Below are 26,447 nucleotides of genomic sequence, written 5' to 3'. Positions count from 1 at the left end.
CCAGGTTATTCATTGTTTGACACTTCCACACCTCTGGAGTTCAGACTGGAAAAGTGGGTTTGCCCCAGGTGGCAGGGCCATTGTGAAAGGGGGATTGTGGAAAGATGTCTCACCAACATGCATGCCCCCTTATGGCTTGTGCATTGTTGCAGGGCCCTTTCCTCAGTCACCTCCACCAGACACCTTTCAGGCCTGTTAGTGGTCCATTCATTTTGTGACTTGACCCACACTCCAGGACACTTTCCGTCCCATCCTTTCAGGGGTAAAACAAAGAGTCCAGCAAAATACAAAGAAACAAATTCTTCTGCCCTTCCTGGGTCCAATCCTTAGCAAACTCTTCATCATCTCTCCAGGCTGTGGAAAATTATATCCTGATCTACTACAGAGCGCTTTCCAACAGGGCTTTATTTCTGGAGGCCCAGCTCCTCCAAAGTCGCTGACCCTCAGGAATGCTCCCTAGAATCCTTCTCTCAGGCATGCTTCAGGAGTCTCTTCACCCCTGTTGCCCTTCCCCCTTCAGGGCCAATCCCAGGGTACAAACTCCCTCTGTAGTCTTTACTGCTGCTGGCCTCTCTGACAGAGCTCCCATTTCAGGAGAGAACAACAAGCCCTATTCTCTCCCTCAGTCTCCTTCCCTAGGAGAGACGATCATGATTCCTAGCCACTCACTCTCTTCCCTCTTATTGCCCTGAAGTCCTTCCTTTATATTAGCCAGCCCCCCACTGGGTCTCATCTTTAATTAAGCCTGCTACATACTTCAGGTACCATCAGGTGAACTAATGGTGCTCTCCAGCACTCCTTAATCTAGGTTGGGATTTATTCATCCCATCACAGCAAGTGCATTATTTGAATGTATGATCATGAAAGTTTAATGACCCTTTATTGTTAGCCCTACACTACCTCCACTTGGAATGTTAGTCCAGGGTGGAGGTAAAAAGACAGCAGTAAGGCAAAGACCAGCTTTACAGTCAAAATAAAGTGTACAATCTGACACAGACAAGCATGGAGAATTCCCAGTATCCACCAGCAGTCATAAGATGTACATGGAATGATTTCCGCCAAATGGTCACACACATCTTTTTTTCCTTTTTCCATTTTGCCACTGAAAAAATGGATAAAGGGGGCAAAAAGGAAGGGTTGGAGGAAATAACTCTAAAATCTTTTATAAAAAATCTGATTTCATTAAAATATTTTTTTAAGAAAATATTTTAATCGTTTTGGTGAAAACTTTTATTGCAAAATAAAGCCTTTTTTAAATTAAAATGTTTTTTTTAAACTTTCATTTTTCTCTATTAGTAAGGTTAAATTCAACTTTGATTACCTTTGAGCAACTTAGGATACAGATATTTAGGCACTTAATGGATCTCTCAATAGTATCTAGATGCCTAACTCTCATTGGTTGCAATGGAACCATAGATTCTCTCAGTTTAATTTTGTCCTAAATAAATTGGCTCACAGTGTCTGCATTCTTGTGCAAAGCACAAATTTACTCAACCCCTTTCTCAGGCCCTCTTTTACCTCCCAGTTTCTCAGGCTGTAGATGAGGGGATTAAGCAAGGAAGTCAGGACCGTATAGAAGACAGAGAACACTTTGTTCACGTCCCTCAGGGTATCATTTTTAGGTAAGACATACACAATTTTTAGAGTCCCATAGAAAGCTGTCACCACCATGAGGTGAGACGAGCAGGTAGAGAAGGCCTTTTGCTTCCCAGTGGCAGATGAGATTCTCAGGATGATGGCTATAATAGCAACATACGATAAAACAGTTAATATAAATGGGGCGAGAGTGAAAATCAAGGGGAATATGAAAGCTGTAAGTTCCATTAGGTGGGTATCAGTTCTGGCAAGTTTTAACACAGGGGTGAGATCACAGAAGAAATGGTCAATTTCATTGGGGCCACAGAAAGTTAATTGTGACACCAACAATACTATTATGCTTATAGCTAGAAATGCACTTATCCAAGAGCCGGCTGCTAGCAGGAGACAGAACCTGCTATTCATAAGGTTTGCATAGTGCAGGGGTTTACATATTGCTAAATACCGATCATAAGACATGGCTGCCAGGAGGTAACATTCTGTAGCTCCCAGAGAACCAAAAAGAAATACATTTGTACCATGCAGCCCCTAAAAGAAATAGTTTTGTCATTAGTTAGGAGACTGGCCAGCATCCTGGGCAGGATGGTTGAGGTGTAGCAGGTTTCCAAGCAGGAGAAGTTCCCAAGGAAGAAGTACATGGGGGTGTGAAGTTGCTGATCACCCACAACTAGAGCAAAGATGAGGATGTTCCCAGCCATTGTCACAAAATAGCTAATCAAAAACAGCAGGAAGAGAGGGATCTGCAGTTCAGGGAGATTTCTGAATCCCAGGAGGATGAATTTTGTGATGGTGGTTTGATTTTCCCACTCTGTGTTTTCTATTGATTGCATCTAAGGGAGAGAAAACTTGGCAATTTTAACTGAACAAGATAACTTAAATTTGTAACTAATATCTTATATTTAATTCTAGTGTTATTGATATTCCCTTCTCTCTGCTATTTAGTTGCCCAACAGCTGGGTCTAGAATCCTGATCAGGAAAATGATTTGCCCTCTCTCCCCAGCCACGGCAGCCCCCAAACTGGGGCTGGGAAGAAGTGGAGTTGCCTCCACCGCAGCAGCCACCGAACTGGGACTGGGAAGGAGGAGGGGTCTCTTCCCCGCCAGAGCAGCCACAGAGCTGAGGTTGGGAAGGAGGGCCATCTCTCCCCAGCAGCCGCAGCCCTGGAGCTGGGGAAAGCTGCCTCTTTCTCTGGCTGCCACAGCCCTGCACGTCCCAAATTCCCCTCATCCCCTCTTCTCATCCCACTGCCCCCTCCCACCCCCTCCCTATTCCTCCCAAGGCCACCACCTCACATGTGTGTCTTCTCCAGGGTCCAGGCACATAATTAATGGAGCCACGCCTGCGCAGCTCCACTATTTAGGTGGGTGGCCCTTCATTCTCTTGTGTGCGACCGCCCAGGCATGAACCTTAGAGGGAACTATCCACAGACCACCTGAATGGAGCTTGCGGACCACTGGTGGTCCATGGACCACAGTTTGGGAACCTGTTTTAGAACATCCAATCTTGATTTAAAAATTGCCAGTGATGGAGAGAAAATCAACTATGGATCTTGGTAAATTGTTCCAATCGTTAATTACACTCACTATTAAAAATGTACACCTTATTTCCAATCTGAATTTGTCTATCTCCAACTTCCCACCATTGGATGGTGTTAGACCTCAGTCTGCTAGATTGAAGAGACCATTATTAAATATTTGTTCCCCTTATAGATACTTATAAATTGTAATCGTGTCACCCCTTCACCTTCTATTTGTTAAGGTAAATAGATTGATCTCCTTGAGCCTTTCACTATAAAGTGTGTTTTCTAATCCTTTAATCATTCTTGTGGCTCTTCTCTGAACCCTCTCCAATTTATCAATATTCTTCTGAAATTATGGGCATCAGAACTTGATACAATTTTCTGGCAGCGGTCACACCAGTGGCCTATATAGTGGTAAAATAACCACTCTACTCCGACTTGGCATTCCCCGTTCATGCATCCTAGGATTGCATTAGCTCCTGGGATGCATAAATAATCCCACCCTCACTTTTCAATATGCACTTCTCCCTGACTGTATGATCGGTTGTCTTACGCCATAAATCATGAAGTTTAACACATCCCCCACAGTGGCAAGAGCTAGATGCTTCCAATGAAGGAACAAGAGACTCTAATTTATACCAGTGTGAGTGAGAGGAAAATGAACCCAATTGACTCCAGTGGAGTTACTCCTGATTTACACCTCGTGAGTGAGAAAAGATTCAGCCCACTTGCTTCTAATGAGTCATTACAAAATAAGGCATGGCTCCAAAGGGATTATACACAGTTTTTAATGCACATATTTTTCCTTCAGTTTAAGTGAAGGACATTGATCTCTGTCATGAATTTTCATGACAAGATGAGTGATGTAATATCTTTTATTGGACCAACTTCTTCAGCTCTGTGTAAGTGCGAATGCTTGTCTTTCTGACCAATAGAAGTTGATCCAATAAAATGTATTATCTCACCCACCTTGTCCCTCTAATATCCTGGCTACAACAACACGGCATACATTAGTTTTTTATGACAGCTACAGCTGATTTATATGAAGGAGTCAGAGGACAGGCCGACGTGTTATTTTTTTTTCTGCCTCTTTACATACCTAAATACCTTTGGAAATCTGGACCTCATTGAAATTCAAGGGGAATTGGGTGCCTAAATTCTTTTGTCGTCTTTGGAAATCCCAGTATGGACTCTAGTGGATGCTGAAACATAGGAGTGATAAAAAAGTTACGTTACCTTTAAGAATCATGGGAGTAATATTGAAACACTGGTCTGATACCTTCACTCAGTATTGCAGAGACCGTTTCCATGGCCTGTTTGAAATTCCCACCTGCTTCTGATGGGGGATTACTAGAAATTTGATGGGGGAAAAGGATGATTTTTCCACACCAATTTGAAATTCTCACCTTTAGTCACTGACCGAGGGCTAGAGCCACAAAGAGGACATAGACACAACATTGTTTATGTGCTATGTCAGCTAGTGGAATCCACAGGCCTGAATTTGGTGTCCAGTCTCACAATACAATGCCTGGGGAGAGATGGCATTAAAAAAACAATATGCTGGCTGTGGCGCCACCAAACCAGACAATGGGAAATGGCCAGGATAGGGGTTTTATAACCGAACTCAGGGGCTGTGCATAAAACAGGAGCGGAGGCCTACGGTAAAACTTGTAAGGTGTGGCACACTGTTGGGAACAGGGGATCTGGGATTTCTGCCAGTCTTCTGTGTTCAGGGACTTTATACCACAGGGGACACTTTGACGAGACTCAGGGTGCATCTAGAATAAATCTGAAAGGCCAAGACAGGGCTGGGGTAGCCCAGACAGAGTAAAGGGTGTGAGTGGCTGATGGGATGGTGATGTTAGGGAGCTAACAAACAGACATAAGGGGCAAGACTCCCTCACAGTGAAGGCAGGGGGTAACAAGTTGACTCACAGCCTTGCCTGACCTGAGATGTGTCACAGTGGGAGACCTAACTTCAAATATTTTTTGCCCATTAAACAGAGGAGAGAGTTAAATCAGGTTCACCCAGCCGAGTCCCCTAAACACTGAGGTAAAGGTTATAAGGGGGCACAACTGACTTTATATACCTTGACTTCAGCAAAGCTTTTGATACGGTCTCCCACAGTATTCTAAAGAAGTATGGATTGGATGAATGGACTATAAGGTAGATAGAAAGCTGGCTAGATCGTCGGGCTCAACGGGTAGTGATCAACAGCTCAATTTTTAGTTGGCAGCTGGTATCCTGGGGCCGGTTTTGTTCAACATCATTAATGTTCTGGATGGTGGGATGGATTGCACCCTCAGCAAGTTTGCAGATGACTGGGGAGAGAGGTAGATACGCTGGAGGATCGGGATAGGGTCCAGAGTACCCTAGACAAATTGGAGGATTGGGCCAAAAGAAATCTGATGACAACAAGGACAAGTGCAGAGTCCTGCACTTCGGACAGAGGAATCCCATGCACTGTTACAGACTGGGGACTGGCTGGCTAAGCGGCAGTTCTGCAGAAAAGGACCTGTCGATTACAGTGGATGAGAAGCTGGTTATGAGTCAACAGTGTGCCCTTGTTGCCAAGAAGGCTAACAGCATATTGGGGTGCATTAGTAGGAGCATTGCCAGCAGATTGAGGGAAGTGATTATTCCTCTATATTTTGCACTGGTGAGGTCACATATGGAGTACTGTATGCAGTTTCCCCCCCCCCCCCACTACAGAACGGCTGTGGACAAATTGGAGAGAATCCAGTGGAGGGCAACAAAAATGATTAGGGGGCTGGGGCACATGACTTAGGAGAGGCTGAGGCAACTGGGCTTATTTAATCTGCAGAAGAGAAAAGTGAGGGGGAATTTGATAGCAGCCTTCAACTACCTGAAGGGGCGTCCAAAGAGGATGGAGCTAGACTGTTCTTAGTGGTGGCAGATGACAGAACAAGGAGCAATGGTCTGAAGTTGCAGTGGGGGAGGTCTAGGTTAGATATTAGGAAACACTATTTCACTAGGTGGATGGTAAAGCACTGGAATGGGTTACCTAGGGAGGAAGTGGAATCTCCATCCTTCGAGGTTTTTAAGGCCCAGCTTGACAAAGCCCTGGCTGGGATGATTTAATTGGGGTTGGTCCTGCTTTGAGCAGGGGGGTGGACTAGATAACGTCCTGAGGTCTCGTCCAACCCTAGTCTTCTATGATTCTATGATTCTACAACTTTTCTGCTTCCGATGTGCTGTGAGAAAAGGTGTAGGAGCTTAACTCAAGGAGAGAGATGCTGCCTGTAAATTCTGAGTGGAGCGAAATGCCTCTTGGCAGCCCAGACTTGGGAACCTAACTCAATTTGCGGGAGGAGACTTCGAGAACTTACTGATCATGACTGAGATCCCCGAGGACTGGAGAAGGGCAAAAATAGTATATAACTTTAAAAATGGGGGAGAGGGGAAGAGGACCTGAAGAATTATAGGCCAGTCAGCCTAACTTTGATACGTGGAACAACACATTATTTGATTACTGGAACAACAAATTATTACACAATTTATAAGCACCTAAAGGATAACAGGGTTATAAGAAATAGCCAGCATGGATTTGTCAAAAACAAATAATGATAAACCAACCTAATTTCCTTCTTTGACAGGGTTACTGGCCTAGTGGATGGGAGGAAGCAGTAAATATAATATATGTTGATTTTAGTGAGGCTTTTGATACAGTCCCACACGACATGCTCATAAGCAAACTAGGAAAATGTGGTTTAGATGAAATTACTGTAAAGTGGGTGCACAACTGGTTGAAAGACCATATTCAAAGTGTAGTTATCAATGGTTCACTATAAAACTGGAAGGGTGTATCACTGGAGTCCTGCAGGGCTCAGTCCTGGGTCTGGTAGTACTTGATATTTTAATTAATGACTTAGATAATGGAGTCCAGAGTATTCTTATAAAATTTGTAGATAACATCAAGCTGGAAGGGATTGCAAGCACTTTGGAGGACAGGATTAGAATTCAAAACAACCATGGCAAATTAGACAATTGGTCTGATATCAACATGATGAAATTGAATAAAGGAAAATGCAAAGAACTATACTGAGGAAAGAAAATGAAATGCACAGGTATAAAATAGGTAATAACTAAGCAGTATTACTGTTGAAAAGTATCTGGGTGTTATAGTAGATCACAAATTGAATAGGAAAGGATATAAACCTGGATCTGCCACCTCCCATGTGGGTGCCCTAACCACTGGGATATGGGATATCCTGATGTGAGTCTCAGTGACTCCTGCCCATGCCTCAGTCCCCCTTTGTGAAATGAGCCATTGACTCCACTATTTTTAATTAATATTATTAAAAACTCTAGCGATTTTATTATGGACGAATTCATAAAGATAATACAGATATAAAATAGGGTTCTCAACAAATTAGTCATACAAATGCAATTAATAGACAAAGAGATTATTTTTAGAAAATTGACCAGATCCCCATCTTTTTTGAAATTGGCCATGGTTCCATTGAAGACAGTGGGCCAGATTAAATAGAGAAAGAGAGAGGAATGTGTGAATGACTCTTCAGCCTGGTGCTTCTAGTATTCACTCTGGATGCAGGAGAACAAGAATCCAGTTCCCCCTAGATCCAGTGACTCTTGTACCACTGGGGATGTGACCTACTGAAGTTAAAGGAGCCACACTGATTTAGACCAACAAAGGATTTGTCCCAAAGTGTAAGCCTGACACCTGAGCCCAGAATCCCCAAAACACTAGCTATCCACAGTTCTATAGTCTCTGCTTAAAACATAAAATCACCAATAGTACTTGAGAAACTTGTATTTCCCCAACATTTTCCCTACAGCTGTTTTCACCTCTCTGTTTTTCAAGCTGTAGATGATGGGGTTTAATATGGTGGTCAAGATGCTGTACTGGACAGAGAACATTTTATCCAGAGCCACGGAGGAGACTGAGCTGGGTTTTGTGTACCTGAAAGAAGCTGTCAGGTAGAATACACCAACCACAATCAGGTGGGAGCTGCAGGTGGAGAAGTCTTAATGCCTGCCCTCCGCAGAGCGTATCCTCAGGATGGTGGAGATGATGTGACTGTATGAGATCAGGGTGAGGAGGAAGCAGCTTGATCCAAGTATTACCACAAATGTAAGCAGCACCATTTGATTAGTGAAGGTGGTGGTGCAGGACATTTTCAATAGAGGAGGGAGCTCACAGCTGAAATGGCTGATTTGATTGGGCCCACAGAAATGCAACTTGAGGGCAAAAACAGCATTAATCATGGCATCTAAGAACCCGATGGTCCATGCACCAGTCACTAGCTGAACACAGATCCCTTTGTTCATTGTCTCCATGAAACGAAATGGGTCACAGATGTCAGCATAGCGGTCAGATCCCATGGCTGAGAGAATGAAAATTTCAGTATCAGCTGAGAGGATGATGATAAAGAACATCTGGGCAATGCAGCCACTGACAGAAATAGTTTTGTGCTCTGCTAAGAAGTTCGTCAGCATATTAGGCACCCTGACTGAGGAATAACAGATATCAACAAAGGATAAATGAGCCAGGAAGAAGTACATGGGAGTGTGGAGTTGAGGATCAGACCTTATCACCAAGATGATCATCATGTTTGCCCAAAGAGTGATTAAGTAAATAACTAAAAACACCAGGAAGAGGAAAATCTGCATCTGTGGGTCACTGGAAAGTCACAGGAGAATAAATTCGGTCACTGTGGTTTCATTTTTCATTCACATTTATTCAGGAACACACATTTTACCGGAGATTCTTAGGAGATTCTTTTATCTGATTAACATTAAATGCAGAACAGGGGAAAAAAAGAGAGAAAATAAATGTGGAAGAATGTCAGCACTACTGGGAGGAAACCTCGTCTGAGCATGTACAGCATAATCAGCTGACTGGATTAAAAATGTCAGAAAAAAAATTACAAATCACACCAGAGAGGAATGCATGGAAAGATGAGAGAAAGAAATAGATGAGGTACTGAGAGGAATGAAAAATTGGAAAAAACCTGGACCAGATGGGATGCATGGATTCTGGCTGAAATGCCTTAATCTCACCATGATGATTTACTTGAACTTAGTAAATGTTAGAGGAATGGATGTCCAATGTGGATGGTGACAGGGACAATTTTCCTTGTAGAAAATGAAGACCGTTATTGCAATTCTATGAATTATAGACCAATCACATATTGACCAACTATATGGAAACCTCTAACAACAATTCTGTCCAAGAAGATGTGGATAGTGTCAGCTTGCAATGGAATGCTGCCTGCTGAGCAAAAAGACTCCACAGCAGTGTTCATTTCAACTGTGAGGAAGACAACATGGAGTCAGGTGGTAAGGAGGCTCCATGCTCTTTCTTCCTCTACTGGTGCTTGCTGAAATCCAAATTGTTCTGTTACTTGCCATTTCCTCTTCCTGCTGCCTTCAGTGTCCTATTTAGTACTTATATGTAACTGGAGGTAAACACACATTACTTTGTGTTCGATAGACCTGTTTATCAAATCCCTCTGACATGCCTGGTTTGCATACATTTTAGTCATAATCCCAATATATATTGAGAACTCTTACAACACAACATGTACATACATTACACAAGGATATTAATGACCAGTGAATTATTAGATTTCAAATGGTACCTTACAAGGCATATTTTGTACAAAGATTATTACAAGAGTGCATAGGTTGAGAATACAGGATGAGTAGGTTCATGACTACCAGAAAGCATAGGACAGTATCATATGTTCATGGATCATTAAGACACTGAAAATGCACAAGTTTCTTCCAAAGATCATTTCCCTGCTACAGCAACAGCAATCTATGGTTAACCAGAACACTCAACTCTACTGGAAGGGACTCTCATAGATGAGGTCCAAATTAAAACAGAAACATTTCAAGGGGATTCTTTATTAGCCGTTTTGTTGATAGTAGAGATTCTGCTGCTGGCAAGGATGCTCTGTGATATAAATTGTGGTTATCATGTCAGCAAAAAAGGACAGTTAGTTAAACATGTTTTAGTCACAGATGGTCTTAAATTACAGGAAGGGTCACAAAATGAGCTAATGAGATTTATGACAAGTAGAAAGTGTGGTGAAGATATAAAACTATGGGTTTGGTTGGCTAACTGTGCATCAGCATCTGCAAAGATAGGCAAACGTCGTTAATGAATGTGCTATGCCAGATATATCTCAGCATACCCCCTACCAATATCTTGGAACCAAAGAACAGTAGTAGTTCAAACATAAGGAAGCCAAAGAAAAAGTGTGGAAAGACTATTACAGATGTATAAGAGCTACTCTAAGGGCAAAACTCAACTGAAAGAATTTGATCCAAACTATTAATACGTGTGCAATGCCTGCAGTACAGCACATTGTTGGAGTGATCAAGTGGAACCAAAGGGAGAAGAAAAAAAATTAACATGCAAACAAGACAGCTGCTGGCAATGCATGCAGTAATATTGGTGAAGTCATGGACAGCATGTACAGCCAGTGTTGTGATGAAGGAACAGTTCTGCTGTGTATGGAGGAAGCAATTAAGAATGAAGAACATAATATCAAAATATATGAGGAGGCTGACAGAGTAAATACCATCTTGTTGCAATAACAGTGCAATAACCAGTGATGACTGAGTAGCCTCTCAGACCAAAAATCATGAAAGAAAAGACAAAGCATATTGGGGGGAGAAAAGGTTCAAAAGGTTTACAGAGAAATGAATTCAAAGACAGTGGTGATGAGATTGAACCCATTACTGATAGAAGATTAAGAAACACATGGATTGTAGAAGGATACCTCAAAAGAGTGAAATAGGGCTTCACTATAAGTGAACAAGAGCAGTCCTTAATGCTTAATTATGTAAGAAGCAAAACTGAGTGACAGAACTGCTCCCTGAACTGCAGAATGTATTCTGAAAATAAAGAGGTGGTGGAACACGTGTTGAGCAACTACAACAGCCTGTCTGAGAGAGAATATATGGAGACCCAGTGAGGTTGCCAAGTGTCTACACTGGAGTATGGATTTAACTGGCAAGTATGGATTTAACTAATCCATGTGCTGTTATGAACAGCAAACTGAAAGGCTTTAGTGAGTGAAGAGGCTAAGTTCTTATGCAACCTGTCAATTGTCACAGACCAACAGCCGCAGTCAAACAGGCTAGACATGGTTATAGAAAAGAAGACATACAAGCTCATGTTAATTGACATTGTTGTACTAGGAGACAGAAATATCATAAAAAAAACCAAAGAAAGATGGTGAAGTATGAAGAACTCTGACACAAAGAGGGACAGTTATGGAAAACTAGAAAAAAGAATATCCCAGTGATTTTTGGAATACTTTGAGCGATGTGTAAGGGTATGAATGAGTAGTTCAAGAACATGTTTGGAGTGCAAGATGTGTTTGTGTGTGTGTGTGTTGGGTGGTGAGTAGGCAATGGGGCAGGGTAAGGTGATAGGGAACAGCCAGCATGGATTTGTAAAGAACAAATCATGTCAAACCAATCTGATAGCTTTCTTTGATAGGATAACGAGTCTTGTGGATAAGGGAGAAGCTGTGGATGTGGTATACCTAGACTTTAGTAAGGCATTTGATACGGTCTTGCATGATATTCTTATCGATAAACTAGGCAAATACAATTTAGATGGGGCTACTATAAGGTGGGTGCATAACTGGCTGGATAACCGTACTCAGAGAGTTGTTATTAATGGTTCCCAATCCTGCTGGAAAGGCATAATGCGTGGGGTTCCACAGGGGTCTGTTTTGGGACCGGCTCTGTTCAATATCTTCATTAACGACTTAGATATTGACATAGAAAGTACGCTCATTAAGTTTGCGGATGATACCAAACTGGGAGGGATTGCAACTGCTTTGGAGGACAGGGTCATAATTCAAAATGATCTGGACAAATTGGAGAAATGGTCTGAGTTAAACAGGATGAAGTTTAACAAAGACAAATACAAAGTGCTCCACTTAGGAAGAAAAAATCAGTTTCACACATACAGAATGGGAAGAGACTGTCTAGGAAGGAGTACGGCAGAAAGGGATCTGGGGGTTATAGTGGACCACAAGCTAAATATGAGTCAACAGTGTGATGCTGTTGCAAAAAAAGCAAACATGATTCTGGGATGTATTAACAGGTGTGTTGTGAGCAAGACACAAGAAGTCATTCTTCCACTCTACTCTGCTCTGGTTAGGCCTCAGCTGGAGTATTGTGTCCAGTTCTGGGCACCGCATTTCAAGAAAGATGTAGAGAAATTGGAAAGGGTCCAGAGAAGAGCAACAAGAATGATTAAAGGTCTTGAGAACATGACCTATGAAGGAAGGCTGAAAGCATTGGGTTTGTTTAGTTTGGAAAAGAGAAGACTGAGAGGGGACATGATAGCAGTTTTCAGGTATCTAAAAGGGTGTTATAAGGAGGAGGGAGAAAACTTGTTCACCTTAGCCTCTAAGGATAGAACAAGAAGCAATGGGCTTAAACTGCAGCAAGGGAGGTCTAGGTTGGACATTAGGAAAAAGTTCCTAACTGTCAGGGTGGTTAAACACTGGAATAAATTGCCTAGGGAGGTTGTGGAATCTCCATCTCTGGAGACATTTAAGAGTAGGTTAGATAAATGTCTATCAGGGATGGTCTAGACAGTATTTGGTCCTGCCATGCGGGCAGGGGACTGGACTCGATGACCTCTCGAGGTCCCTTCCAGTCCTAGAATCTATGAATCTATGAATCGTCAATGACCTCCAGTAGAAAGTTCTGTTGGGCACTATGAGAATTTTAAGGAATGTCAAAGGAGAACAAGTGCATTTGAGTATCTAATATGCAGGAGCTCTGCAGAGGGGTTAACAAAACTCCTCACTATAGAGTAGGTTTGGGGTCAGGATTGATTGGTGACTCACATGGATACATTTTGGACAGTAGCTTTCCTTTTTTTATACTTAATGGTCTTGCATATTGTGAAAGGCATTTGTTTAAAAAATCCACTTATGTAATATTGAGGGACAATAATAAAAATCATAACAAATGAATGTGCCCAGGCACTCTGACAAGATTTTAAAAAGAGGCGTCTGACAAAGTTAATGAGATTTTTGTTCCTCTGTCATTTTGCAAATTCAACCCAATGGGACTTTTGAGTCGGGTTCCTGAATGTCTGAATTACAAGCTATTCACACATAAGAGAATCTCTCCTGCCCTCATGGAAGTCAGCTGCTACTTAGAAATTGGTTTTTAGTGGAAATGGGAAAGAAGTTAATGTTCTGCCCAATGTCATCTATATTTAATCCCTTACTCTCCCAGAGAGAAACTAAATCTTTTCCCCATCATCAGTTTATCAAACATGGGAGCAGACAGAGGGACCTTGCACTGCAACCTACATGATTACAAAGGCAGATTCTGTGCAAAGTGAAATCAAAATCTAATGGCATTCTCCAGAGAATGCCCTGCCCCATTGCCTACTCACCACCCAACACACACACACACAAACACATCCATTCCAAAACCAGGAACTCCTGCCAACACACGTCATAAATATAAAGGGAAGGGTAACCACCTTTCTGTATACAGTACTATAAAATTCCTCCTGGCCAGAGGCACAAAATCCTCTTACCTGTAAAGGGTTAAGAAGCTCAAGTAACCTGGCTGGCACCTGACCAAAAGGACCAATAAGGGGACAAGATACTTAAAAATCTGCGGAGGGGGGGCTTTGTTCTGTCTGTTCCGTGTGGCTTTTGCCGGATACAGATCAAAGAAGCAAGCAATCCAACTCCTATAGAGTTAGTAAGTATTTAGCAAGGAAATGTGTTAGATTATCTTTTGTTTTGGCTTGTGAATTTCTCTGGTGCTGGGGGGAATGTGTATCCCTGTTTTTTCTTTTTGTAACTTTAAGGTTTTGCCTGGAGGGAAACCCTCTGTGTTTTGAATCTGATTGCCTGTGAGATTATCTTCCTGAAGGGTTAAAATCCATGTGCATTTTATATAACAACCTGGTATATGGATTGTGCCAGCTCTTTTTCAGACCCGAAGTCCAGAGTTTGGTTAAGAGACCAGAGGCCTAGCTAATAGTGATTAGCTAAGAGAAAGCAGAATAAACAAGATAACATTGCCTTTGCTAAGATATGCTTGGTCAGTAGAAGTGCCAGATGTTGAAGCAATAACTGAATAATTATGTTTCATCCAATGTTTCAAATTGAACAAAGGATCCCTGTTCCGATTGTGTTTCCCCTGAAGGGAAAACAGTCTTCCCACAGATCCAACCTTGAGTTTATGAAAATTGGCACGTCAGTATAATGATATGGCATCCTTCCACCTCTCTTCCAAGGGACCAATGCCCTGCCTTAAGACATAAAGGAGACAATCTGTATTACCATATCCTTTCACTGTTTCTTTGCTTTAACCCCTAGGAATGTACCTGTTGGACAATCAAAGGAGTTGCTCCATTCCTATGGACCCCAAATCAGAATTCAACATATATATTTTATACTAATAACATTTTATCAAAATATTAATTAAATGTTAACTTGCTAACTTGAGACCATGGGCGGAGACATTATGTAACCTTTTTAACCATTGGCTACTGTGCTATCTTGCCTTGCTGCAAAACCTATCCCGGGGTGTGGAACTGCCTACCCCGTCACTTTCCCCCACCCATGGTAAATCTATATATTCCATTGTAATCAATTGATTGACAGTGTCTCTGAGCCTGATAAGCCAGGTGACACTCCGCCAGCGCTGTGTGTAATAAACCCCTATGCTTTGACCTCTACATGGTGTGGATTTATGTCCTTCACTTCCATTCTAATCTTACAGAGGTACTCCTTTCACCTTTTTTCTTTGTAATAAAGTTCTGTTTTTTTAAGAATCTGATTGATTTTTTTAGTATACTAAAAACCCAAGGGTGGTCTGTGCTCATCTTGTTTATTCTCAAGCCTCCCCAGGAAAGGGGGTGAAGGGCTTGGGGGGATATTTTGGGGAAATAGGACTCCAAGTGGTCCTTTCCCTGATTCTTTGTTTGAATCACTTGGTGGTGGCAGCGTCTACCTAATCCAAGGTACAAGGGAGAATTTGGAAACTTGGGGAAGTTTTAACCTAAGCTGGTAGAAATAAGCTTAGGGGGTCTTTCATGAGGGTCCCCACATCTGTACCCTAAAATTCAGAGTGGGGAGGGAACCCTGACAACACACTAATTGATCCCAGTTTTCTCCGTGCTGCCTTGAGAAAGAGAGAAAGAGAGAGAGAGAGAGTTGTGTAGTTTAAGTAGTCAGTGGGACTCTGCACAGAGACCGACTCCTAGATAAGCAGGGCAGAATCTGGTCCTTTGGAATCAAAAGGATAATAAAAGATTAAAATGAATAAAAATATGAATCAACTTACCTGCCTCTTAAAAGTGGATCATAACTCTGATGAGAGATCCTGACCTGTGATTTCCCCTTTTTGTTTTCTTAGTCTCTTTATATATCTATCTATTGATTTGTCTATCTAATTTCTTTATCTGCAACTGATATACAGCATCTAAGGATGTCCAATATTCTTTACAAGGAGCAATGAGACCCTTCAAGGTGTGCAGAGTTATCAGTGGGAGTGGAGCAAAGACCCTTTCCTTAGCAGACTGAGAGCTGATTTCTTGAGAGCTGTTTAAATGCTGTCTTCTTCCCCCAGGGACAAGATCCCTGAAGTTCACTCACTGTAACAAGCTACTGGTAACAATGTGCTGGGTCAGCCCTTAAGCAACAGCGTATGGTTCATAAAAATGAGAGCATTTTGTCTCCGACTATACAAAGAGCCCAAGTGATTTAGGTATCCAATATCAGGGACAGTCAATAAAAGGGCATATATTTGGGCTCCTGTTTGAAAAGCAGTGCAAGGAGATTGACATCAAAATAGCAAATCATTTAATCTTGCTTAGATTCCTGTGAAGATGATAGCCATAGTGTATGATTACCACAAGAGGGCAGCAGAAGAGAAAACATGGGAAATGCTGAGCCATTCTTGAACTTCACCAATGGATGGACACACAGGTTAAGGAATGAGAAAGGAGTAAATAGGTTATAAAATGGACGGGAAAAGTCAGAGGTGAGACAAAGGAGCAGCTATATTGTAGACAGTTAGGCAACATTTTTCATAAAAATAATTTATTCTCTGATAAAAGCAGTTTTGTTCAACCCTGTATTATTTGCAAATGTGACCCCTATTCACCAAATATTTTCATTTTTTTCATTGGGAGATGAAGGGAAATCAGCATGTGTAACTCTAGCAACACCCCCTCCCCAAGTACCTTTAACCATTGGTTAGGGCACTCAGATGTGGGAGACCCTCATTCACGTCCCAACTCTGCCTGCTGTGGAGAAGAGATTTGAAGTTATGTCTCCCATCTCTTGGGAAAGTGCTTTAATGTCTGGACTATAATGTAGTTTGGGACAGGTATTTCTCAGTCTCTCCCGGTGAAACTGTTCACTCTGTATAAATCAGCAGCACATCAGCTGCATCAGAGACTTGTGGCTACAATGCAGCCATGGTTGGACATAGAATGGATTTCCATCTTGAATGGTCCCTTACAAACCTCCTTCCTTCCACAAGAATTTGCATGGGAGGATTTTGGTTTCTTAAATTCCTCCAAATTGCATCTTCTGTGGTCAGCCTTGTACTCTACTTTTTCATGTCAGATTTATAAACCTTCAGTAGAACATATTTTTCCTGCCTACTGGACATGACCCTACCATTGTAGTCCTCTTATCAACAGGTGTAATACCACAACTTGTGGGGATCGTCTAAGTAGCTCCTCATCTGAGACAAAATCAAACTGATGGATGCTAACTATATGCCACCACTTTTGATACTGAAAACCATTTAGTTTCCTCTCCTCCGCTAATTTAATGCCTGTGTTTCTGCTCCATATAACAGAGATTACATCATAATAGGAATCAACTTGCATGTTGAACTTTCATCTCTTAGTTGACATATAGACATCCTGCTGCCCAAACAGAGGCCTTTGAAGGTGCTGAAATGTCAGTGATGCAAGACTGTTCAGACATGTGACCTCTTTGGATATAAAACCTCCTGCTGTCAAGAAAGAACCCAGTTAGATACAACTATTAATCCATTCAACATCATTGCCACCTACATGCATCTAAGCCAGGTTATTCGATTCTGTTTTATAAGAGGGATGCAAACCTTTTGATTTATCACCATAGGGTCTGCTGTTTTTCTCAGCTCCTCTGGCTTTGGATGTAGCTGGTCTGTTGTCTCTCCAAGTGAAGCAATATCATCCACATATTCAAGATCCATTGAAGATTAATCTTTAAATTTTTCACCTACTTGGGCGTCATTCAGCCTTGTCGTCAGCGAATGCATTTAAAAGGCTAAATAAGAGAATGCATTCCTGGTACACCCTGATTGTACTGAAAACCAGTCTGTAATGCATTTGTTGACTCTCACATAAGTAAATGTACCATAGTACAGTTCCTCCATGAAGCACACAAAGCCATGAAGCACCACATACTAGTGTGGCAGTAACTACAGTCCCAAGTGATGCACTGTGTCAAAAGTGGCTGCCAAGTCTATAAACATGACATTAGCCTCCTTTTGCTGCTCTAGTCATTTTTAAGTAACATCTCAAAGAGCTTTGTAAATAATTAAGTAAAACAGTCATTGGAACAGGACCTGGAACCACTTCCCCAGTGCATGCCCTAACCGCTGCAATAAAGTGTCATTCTCACTCACGCCCAATGGTTGGCTTTAAGGTAGCCACTGGCTGTTGGATAATTGGCATCCCTACTCCTGTAGTAATGATGGCTTTGACCTGCATATTCCCTTTATGTCCTTCCAAAGAGATTGTCCATTTCTTTTATGATTTTATGCCTCTGTTACAACTCACCTGTACTGATATCCAGCTGGTTGAATATTTGTCTTTCATAGTGTCTGCCTTAATGGGTGTGGTCCATTTCTATTAATCCTGGCTTTCTACTAGAAGATCATCATGACCATCTGAAGGATCCCTTCACCACAGGGAAGAGGAAAGCCTTTTCTACCTTCATTTCACACCTCCAGGTTATTTCCATTTTTATGGGACTCTCATTGTCTCTGGGGCCTCTGTAGGAAACTAGTTACCAGATTTAAACACGGTCTTCTGCCTGCTCTCTATATAGTAATACCATCCATGTCCAGCCACCTCATCTACAACCCAAGGAACAAGGAGGTCAAAGATACCCTGGCAAGGGTTGGAAGCAGAGTGGTGACTTTCCTAATGAAGAGCAATATTCCATAAGGTGACACAAATGATTGGAATCAGAGAGGAGTGAGCACCTCGTATGTTCTGAAGGTTCAGTGTGGAGGAGATCAAAGATGCCCCGGGAAGATGTGCAAGTAAAAGAGCTGCTTTAAGAAAGAAAAGTGATGTCCCTACAGCAAAATTGGGAGGGGACAAAATCAATCACATACTCTAATCTAATCTAATCTAATCTAATCTAATCTAATCTAATCTAATCTATTTAATTTGTGACATATAAGGAGTTCCTCTTTAGTAACTGTTAAGATTGATTCTGGATATGTCAATATTCTGGTGATTTCTGTACCATATAATGGAATGGATATTTCACCCAAGGAGTCTCTCTGGGTTGTAGAACCCACCTTCCTAGGGGGAAAGGGGAGGGGCCCTTTCCAATAGTTGCAGAAAAAATTATATACTTTTGCTAGCTCTCACTGAGCTAGTTCTCTAAAAATAGCAATATACCTGTGATAATATGGGTGGTGGTAAGTGGCAGCACGGGCTAGTCATGCCACATACATACCCATGAGGTTCATGCAGGATTGTACACCGTGGAACTGGCCTGTGCCATTTCACACTGCCCAGGCTACTATGGCTACACTGCTAATTTTAGCATGATAGCTCAAGCTAGTGTAAGTATGGGAAGCACACTCCTAGTTTGTAGTATAGATATAGCCTTAATGGACATGAAGAGACCATTACTTAAAGGCTGAAGCCTGCTGCCATTGGGAAGCAGTAGAATCAGTTTGAACAGAGTGGATCACAGTGAGAGAACCTGAGTGAGACTTACATGGACACACAGGACAATCTTATATGTCAGGCTCTCTTCCTACTCCATCTCCCCATGGCTCAGATATCTGGTCAGGATATCTCTCAGCATTAGGATAAAAAAGTTCCAGGATTCCAGGAGTTAGTGAGGGTGTCAGCCATGATGGTGACGCTCACTCCAGTGGCAAACTTTTTTACCCAAAGTATCTTTATTTAAGAACCCCAAAGGCAGTCATGGCTGCAATAGCCCATCCCCTCATTATTTTGTCCAACGATTAGGCTGAGTTTCTTATACACTGATTTTGATTCAGTGACTTTTTGGTATTATTTATGAAGTATCAGTTTAACACAGTCCATCGGTTATATTAGGAGTCATTTTTGTTGGAACTATTTCAGTCTTTGTGTCTCCCCTTTGAAATTTTTCCATCAACATTTGTTGTTACAGGTTATTGTGACATTTTATGAACTCTCACATATTTTTTTACAGCTGAGCTCACAATGTGGGTAAATTTATAGGCCCAATTATTACAACATGTATTCAACTCTGCAATCCACCTGTGAAGTTATTTTCCCCAAATTACAGAAGATTATTATTCTCATTCCTCTTTGAAGCACCAATGATGTTTGTCTCTGTGCTTTTAAGAAGGAATCGAAGAGAGTATATGCCACAAAGAGCTTAAATATAACCAAGGGTGACACTGGAGAAACCATTTCTTTATTTTTTATAGTACAAGAGGACAAGAAACACTCAAGGAATTACACTGGGGAAGTTCTCTTGCATGTGTTATACAGGAGGTCAGACTAGATTATTAGAATGATCCCTTCTGATCTCTGAAAATATGAGGTTAGTGTCTTGTACAAATATTTGCGATGAAAACAAAAAATCTGTCACACAGGAAATTCCATATTGTGACAATTGTTTTTTAACCCCAAAATGGTTTAAAAGTTTGAAATGTTAAAATTTTTGTGTGATGAAACATTCTAAAATGTTTGGATGCAGAAATGTCAAACATTTCCTTTGGGCATTTTTGATTGAAACAAAACATTTCCTCTTGAAATGTCCATTTCAAATGATAATTTTCCTTTGGAATGAATATACTGACTTCAAATGACATTGAGTCGAGTAATTTTATTTTCCATTTAAGAAAAAATGTCAATCCAAAATGAAAGTTTTCATTTCAATTTCACATTTTGAAACAAAAACTTTCATTTCTTTTTGAGTGGGCAAATTTCCCAAGAGAAAATCAAGGATGTGGGGTTTTTTTTTTCAAAATTCAGATTTTCCCACAGAAAATTTCAGATTAGAAAAAAAAATGAGACAATTTTTTACCAGAACTAACAAACAAGCAGTAATCATCATTCCTGTGATAAAGAATTTACAGTCCATCAGAATGATGCTTAGTAGGCAGGACAGCCCACAAAATCACGAGGTGGGAGTAGCTAAGTCTTGCTATTTGTTATTCAATGAACTGGTTGCAATAGATTTTAATTTTGATGAGTAACAGGAACGTGATTCTTTCATGAAAATATTTCCATTTTCAACCAGCTCTATTTTTGTGTGTGAAGAATGTGAAAGAAGATATGTTCCTAGTGAAAATGGGAGGAGAAGGTGGTGTTTCTTTTAACTGTGACAGGGATCACATTCCATCACCAGTAAGCTGGCATGGGAAGCGTTATTGGTCAACCAGTGGGTACATGGATGGTATTGTGGTTGAACCAACTGAATGGTGCAGGAAGAGTTCAGGCTTCAATGTCTTGCTCGCCACAGACTTTCTGGTTAACTTTGGGCACTTTGCTGGGGCTAAGTTTTTCCCATCCAATAGGAGTTGGGCACCTAACTCATCTAAACTCTTTTGAAAATCCAAGCCTGCTAGCTGACTCTTGATTTACCCCAGATCATATCTATGTAAGTCCAACTTTGACAACAGGTGGATTCTGAGTCATATTTTCATTTGCTGAGGCAAGATCCTCATCTGGCATATATGTGTAGCTCTGTTTATTTCAGTGGAGCTACGCTGCTTTACACTAGCTGGGTGAGCATGAATTTCTCCTGGGTGCAGAGTGCCAGCACAACTTTCTACTACATTTGGGGCTTAAGTGGAAACTCAGAGATACACAGGTCTTTCCAGCTCAACATTGAGTGAAATTTGGGAACAAAATAATTTTAGAATATGGACACTATTGGCCAGAGCCCCACTTGAGGTCAATGCATCTAGCTCCATTCACTTATTGTCACTACATCAAGGACTAAATTCACTAAGGGAAGCAGTCATTGTGATGTTCAGCATTGCAGCATCTAACTTTTAGGTGCCTACAAAAGCACTAGGTTTGCAAAGCCTGAGTTGAGCACCTAGGCTTTCTGCACATTGAAAGGTAAGAAACAATCACTTACAAATGGGATTTAATAAAAGCCAAAATGAAAGGTGGTTTCCTAGCCAATGGGAGATGCCAAGGAGAGGGGAGTGTTCTAAACCCTGCTGCTATCAACCCTCCTGAAGAGAGGCATCTCTTTCTGCTTGGAATTTTTAGCTGGGATCCCTCTAACCTTACCTAAGGTGTTTTTTAGAAGAAGCAAGGGAAGGGGAAGAGAAGAAATAATTGGAAGTAGACAGCTAATAGCTTCTATCCCAGTCATTAGGGCAGTGACCTGGGATGTGGGAGAGCCCAGCTTCAAGTGTCTGAGGAGAAATGATTTAAATGGAATCTGCCACCTCCCATGTGGGTGCCTTAACCAGTGGGATATAGGATATCCTGATGTGTGTCTCAATCACTCCTCTCCAAGCCTCAGTCCCTCTTTGGGAAATGAGTCATTGGCTCCAGTAATTTATTAATTAATATTATTGAAAAATTCTAGTGATTTTATTATGGATGAATTCAGAAAGATAATGCAGATGTAAAATAGGGTTCTCAACAAATTAGTCAAACAAATGCAATTAATTGACAAAGAGATTCATTTTATGGAATTGGCCAGATATCCAGCTTTTTGTAATTTGGCCAGGGCTCCTGTCATAAACATACAGCTAAGGGTACCATACAATTCCTCCTTTACCTGTAAGGTTTTAAGAAGCTCAAATAACCTGGCTGGCACCTGACCAAAAGGACCAATAAGGGAAGAAGATCCTTTCAAATCTGTGGGGGGAGGTTTTTGTTTGTGCCCTTTTTGTGTGTTCTCTCTCGGACAGAGAGAGGCCAGGGCAGGAAAAACACTTCTCATTAAACCCTACCTGAAATAAGCATCTAAGATTACAAATTGTAAGTAATAGCAAGGAAATGCATTAGATTATCTTTTCTTTTAGCTTGTGAATTTTCCGTATGCTTAGAGGGAGGTTTATTCCTGGTTTTTGTAACTTTGAAGTTTTGCCTAGAGAGGAATCCTCTGTGTTTTAAATCTTATTACCCTGTAAAATTATCTTCCATCTTCCATCTTGATGGTTAACCAGAACACTCAACTCCACTGTTGTTAGAAGGACAGATTTAAGAGTCATTAGACCAGAGAGAAACAGCAAGACAGTGGATGACTTTATAGACCGGTGGTTGGGGCCCTCACCCCAGATGCAGGAGACACAATATCCAGTCCCCTTTCTCCAATGGCTTTTTACTGTGGGGCCTGATTTGGATATTTGGTTAATTAAAGTGGCAGTTAGGTGCCTAAGTCATCTCTATCTGGCCCAATTTGTCTATGTAAAACACACAAACTCCAGTATGATTTTTGCTATTTGTTTCTCTACATTTTGTCTATTTAAAAAAAATATTTTACAGGTTTTAATAGGACTCTTTTTACATTCATCCTGCTGATCAGATTATTTGCACAAGCCACTTCAATTCAATTTTATGATATTTATTCATTTCATTTTTGTTTTTGTTTTTATGTTTGTTAGTTTTTTGGTCTTACAGGTCACAGTTTTCTTGAATAAATATCAGTGGAAAATCAAACCACAGTGATTGCATTTATTATCCTTGGACTTTCCAGTGACCCACAGCTGCAGATTTTCTTCTTCCTGGTGTTTTTAGTTATTTATTTGGTTACTCTGGTTGGGAACATAATGATCATGATGGTGATAAGAGCTGATTCTCACCATCACACCCCCATGTACTTCTTCCTGTTCCATTTATCTTTTGTTGATATCTGCTATTCCTCAATCACGGTGCCTAAAATGCTGATAAACTTCCTAGCAGAGCACAAAACTATTTCTGTCAATGGCTGCATTGCCCAGATGTTCTTCATCATCCTCTCAGGTTCTGAAGAACTTTTCATTCTCTCAGCCATAACATATGACCGCTATGCTGCCATCTGTGACCCATTGAATTACGTGGAGAAAATGAGAAAAGAGATCTGTGTTCAGCTGGTGAGTGGCACGTGGGCAATGGGTTTATTTCATGCCCTACTTACCACAGTTTTTACCTTGAAGTTGCACTTTTGTGGGCCCAATCAAATCAGCCATTTCAGCTGTGAGTTCCCTCATCTATTACAGCTGTCCTGCACTGAAACCCTCACCAACCAAGTGGTGCTTCTCACTTCCGCTATGATATTTGGATCAAGCTCCTTCCTCTTCACCCTGATCTCCCACATTCATGTCATTACCACCATCCTTAAGCTTTGCTCTGCTGAAGGCAGGCATAAAACCTTCTCCACCTGCAGCTCCCACCTTATTGTGGTTGGCTTATTGTACATGACAGTTTTTTTCCAGTACACAAAACCCAGATCAGTCTCCTCTGTGCTTCTGGATGAAATGCTCTCTCTCCAGTACAGCATCTTGACCCCCATGTTAAACCCCATCGTCCACAGCCCGAAAAACAGGGAGGTATAAACAGCTGTAGGGAAAATATGGGGACATTCCTGTTTCTCAAGTAGCTGTAGGGACACAGAGCTTAATTAGTTTTAAGAGTGAGATGGATACATTTATGAGTTTGGCTGTATGATGGCATTTCTTGTGATGGTGTGGAGCAGGGCTCAGCAGCTCTGGAGCTCATTTCTGGTTTCTGTCTTTTGTTCCTAGCTGTCATGCTTCAGGGTTTCAGGAAGACATCAGCACAGGTCAGGAAGGGGATCCCCCTGCAGCAACATATTCTGGGAGGGATTTTTTTTACTCCTACCTCTGAAGCTGGAGAGGGGATATTGGATGTGGTGGGCCAGGACTCAGAGATGGCACTGAGCATTCTCTCTCTCAGATGTTTGCCTAGGCTGTTCAGGGACTATCAGTTATGTAAGCCTCTGTACAGATGATTGGAGAGTAGATAATGTAACACCTATTGTTAAAAAAAGGCTCCAGAGGCAATCACAGGCTGGTAAGCCAAACTTCTGGATCATACATATTGGTTTAAATTACAGTAAAGAATGAAATTATCAGACACAGAGATATACAGAATATGCTGAGGAAGGGTCAACATGGCTTTTGTAAAGGGAAATCATGCCTCACTAATCTATTAGAATTCTTTCAGGAAATCAACAAGCATGTGGACAAGGATGATCCAAGGGATACAGCATACTCAAATTTTCAGAAAGCCTTTGACAAGTTCCCTCACTAAAAGCCCTAAAGCAAACTAAGCAGTCAGGGGAGAAGAAGCAAGGTCCTGTCATGGGTCGATAACTGGTTAAAGGATAGGAAACAGAGGATAGGAATAAATAGTCAGTTTGCATCATGGAAAGAGGTAAATAGCGGGGTCTCCCAAGGATCTGTACTGGGACCTGTGCTGTTCAACATATTCATAAATGACCTAGAAAAAGAGATGAACAGTACGGTGGCAAAAATTGCAGAGGACAGAAAAATTATTCAATATAATTACATCAGAAGCAGGAAGCCTGGCAAACAATCATGGGGGCATTGGACAATCAAGGTGCTAAAGGTGCACTCAAGGAAGACACGGCAGTTGCCGAGAAGCTAAATGAATTCCTTGCATTGGTCTTCACTGCAGAGGATGGAAGGGAGATCCCTTCACCTTAGGAGACAAATCAGAGGAACTGTCCCAGACTGAGGTGTCGATTGAGGAGGTTTTGGAACAAATTGATAAATTAAACACTAATAAGTCAAAAGGACCAGGTGTCATTAATCCAAGAGTCCTGAAGGAATTCAGATATGAAATGGAAGAACACCTTCTTTTCCTTACAGTCATGAAAACTGTCATTTCACTAGCACTTTCTACCAGAATTGCCTTCCTCCTTCAGATTCCTCCCTGTAGGTCAGATCAAGTCTAACATGGCACCACAGCCACACCTTTCACCCTCATTCTGACCACCCCACACAGAAAAGCCACTTGCTCCAGCTCCAGCCAGCTCCACCCAACAAGGTTTTGTGGTTCTGAGGTCCCAAATGGACTCATGGCCCACGGTAGAATAGTAGGTCACATCCATAGACTCTTCTTTTATAGGCGTGTGTGTGGTGGTGGTGGTGGTGGGGGTTGTGTGTGTTTTTACAAAAGCTAAAAAGCCATTTGCACTGAAAACATTGGCTAACATGCTCCACTCAGCCTACATAAGGAATAAAGACTTACACTGGTTGTTAGAGACCTCAAATTTGGGATTTTAACGGATCGTAAGGGAGCTAGGTGCTCAATCCTATTAATTGTCGCACTGACTTTAAAACCACTAACCAGAACAAGACACATATTCCTCTCTATTTGGTAGTCTTACAAATATCCCAATAAACTGGGGACTGGACAGGTTGTGTAGAGTAATTGGGGTGTTGTCAAGGCTGAATACCCACTCTGTCACTCCGAGTGCAGAAGTGGGGCCCGCAAGGATTTTAAAAATTAATACTGGCCACTCCAGGCTTGTATTAAACTCCCAAGGTTACAGCTTTTCTCTGACCTTGGCTTGGTAAATGCTGCCACCACCCAAATGCAAAAAAAACAACAACAACAAAAAAAAACCTTTGAACCCAGGAAGGAACACTTGGGAATTACTCCCTGTGGGGTACCCTCAAACCCTTTTCACCCCTGTCAGGGTTCCCTCCCCACTCGGAACTTTAGGGTACAGACAAGAGAACCTGCATGAAGACCCCCTAAGCTTATTTCTACCAGCTTAGGTTAAAAACTCCCATATTCCTTGGATTAAGTAACGCTGCCACCACAAAGTGATTTAAATAAACATTTAGGGAGGGCCACTTGGAGCCCTACCTTACCCAAATATCCTCCCAAGACCCTACACCCCTTTTCCTGGGCAGGCTTGAGAATAATCCCCCAAGCCCCTACACCCCCTTTCCTGGGGAGACTTGAGAATAATATCCTCACAAATTGGTATAGGTGAATACAGACCCAAACCCTTGGATCTTAAAATGATGAAAAATCAATCAGGTTCTTAAAAGAAGAATTTTAATTAAAAAAAAGGTAAAAAAAA

At 41.5% G+C, this 26,447-nt stretch overlaps 2 pseudogenes; one reads left to right on the top strand and one right to left on the bottom strand.

Annotated features, from left to right (window-relative positions):
- Positions 1-1,452: 1,452 nt before the first annotated feature.
- On the bottom strand, positions 1,453-8,712 carry LOC135886185 (olfactory receptor 10A7-like; annotated as a pseudogene).
- A 1,860-nt stretch (positions 8,713-10,572) lies between these two features.
- LOC135886183 (olfactory receptor 5G9-like) lies at positions 10,573-23,991 on the top strand (annotated as a pseudogene).
- Positions 23,992-26,447: the final 2,456 nt, after the last annotated feature.

This window comes from Emys orbicularis, chromosome 12, assembly GCF_028017835.1.
Source record: "Emys orbicularis isolate rEmyOrb1 chromosome 12, rEmyOrb1.hap1, whole genome shotgun sequence".
NCBI classification, from domain to species: Eukaryota; Metazoa; Chordata; order Testudines; family Emydidae; genus Emys; species Emys orbicularis.
The sequence above is the reverse complement of the archived record's forward strand: the minus strand, read 5'-3'. Positions and strand labels throughout refer to the sequence as shown.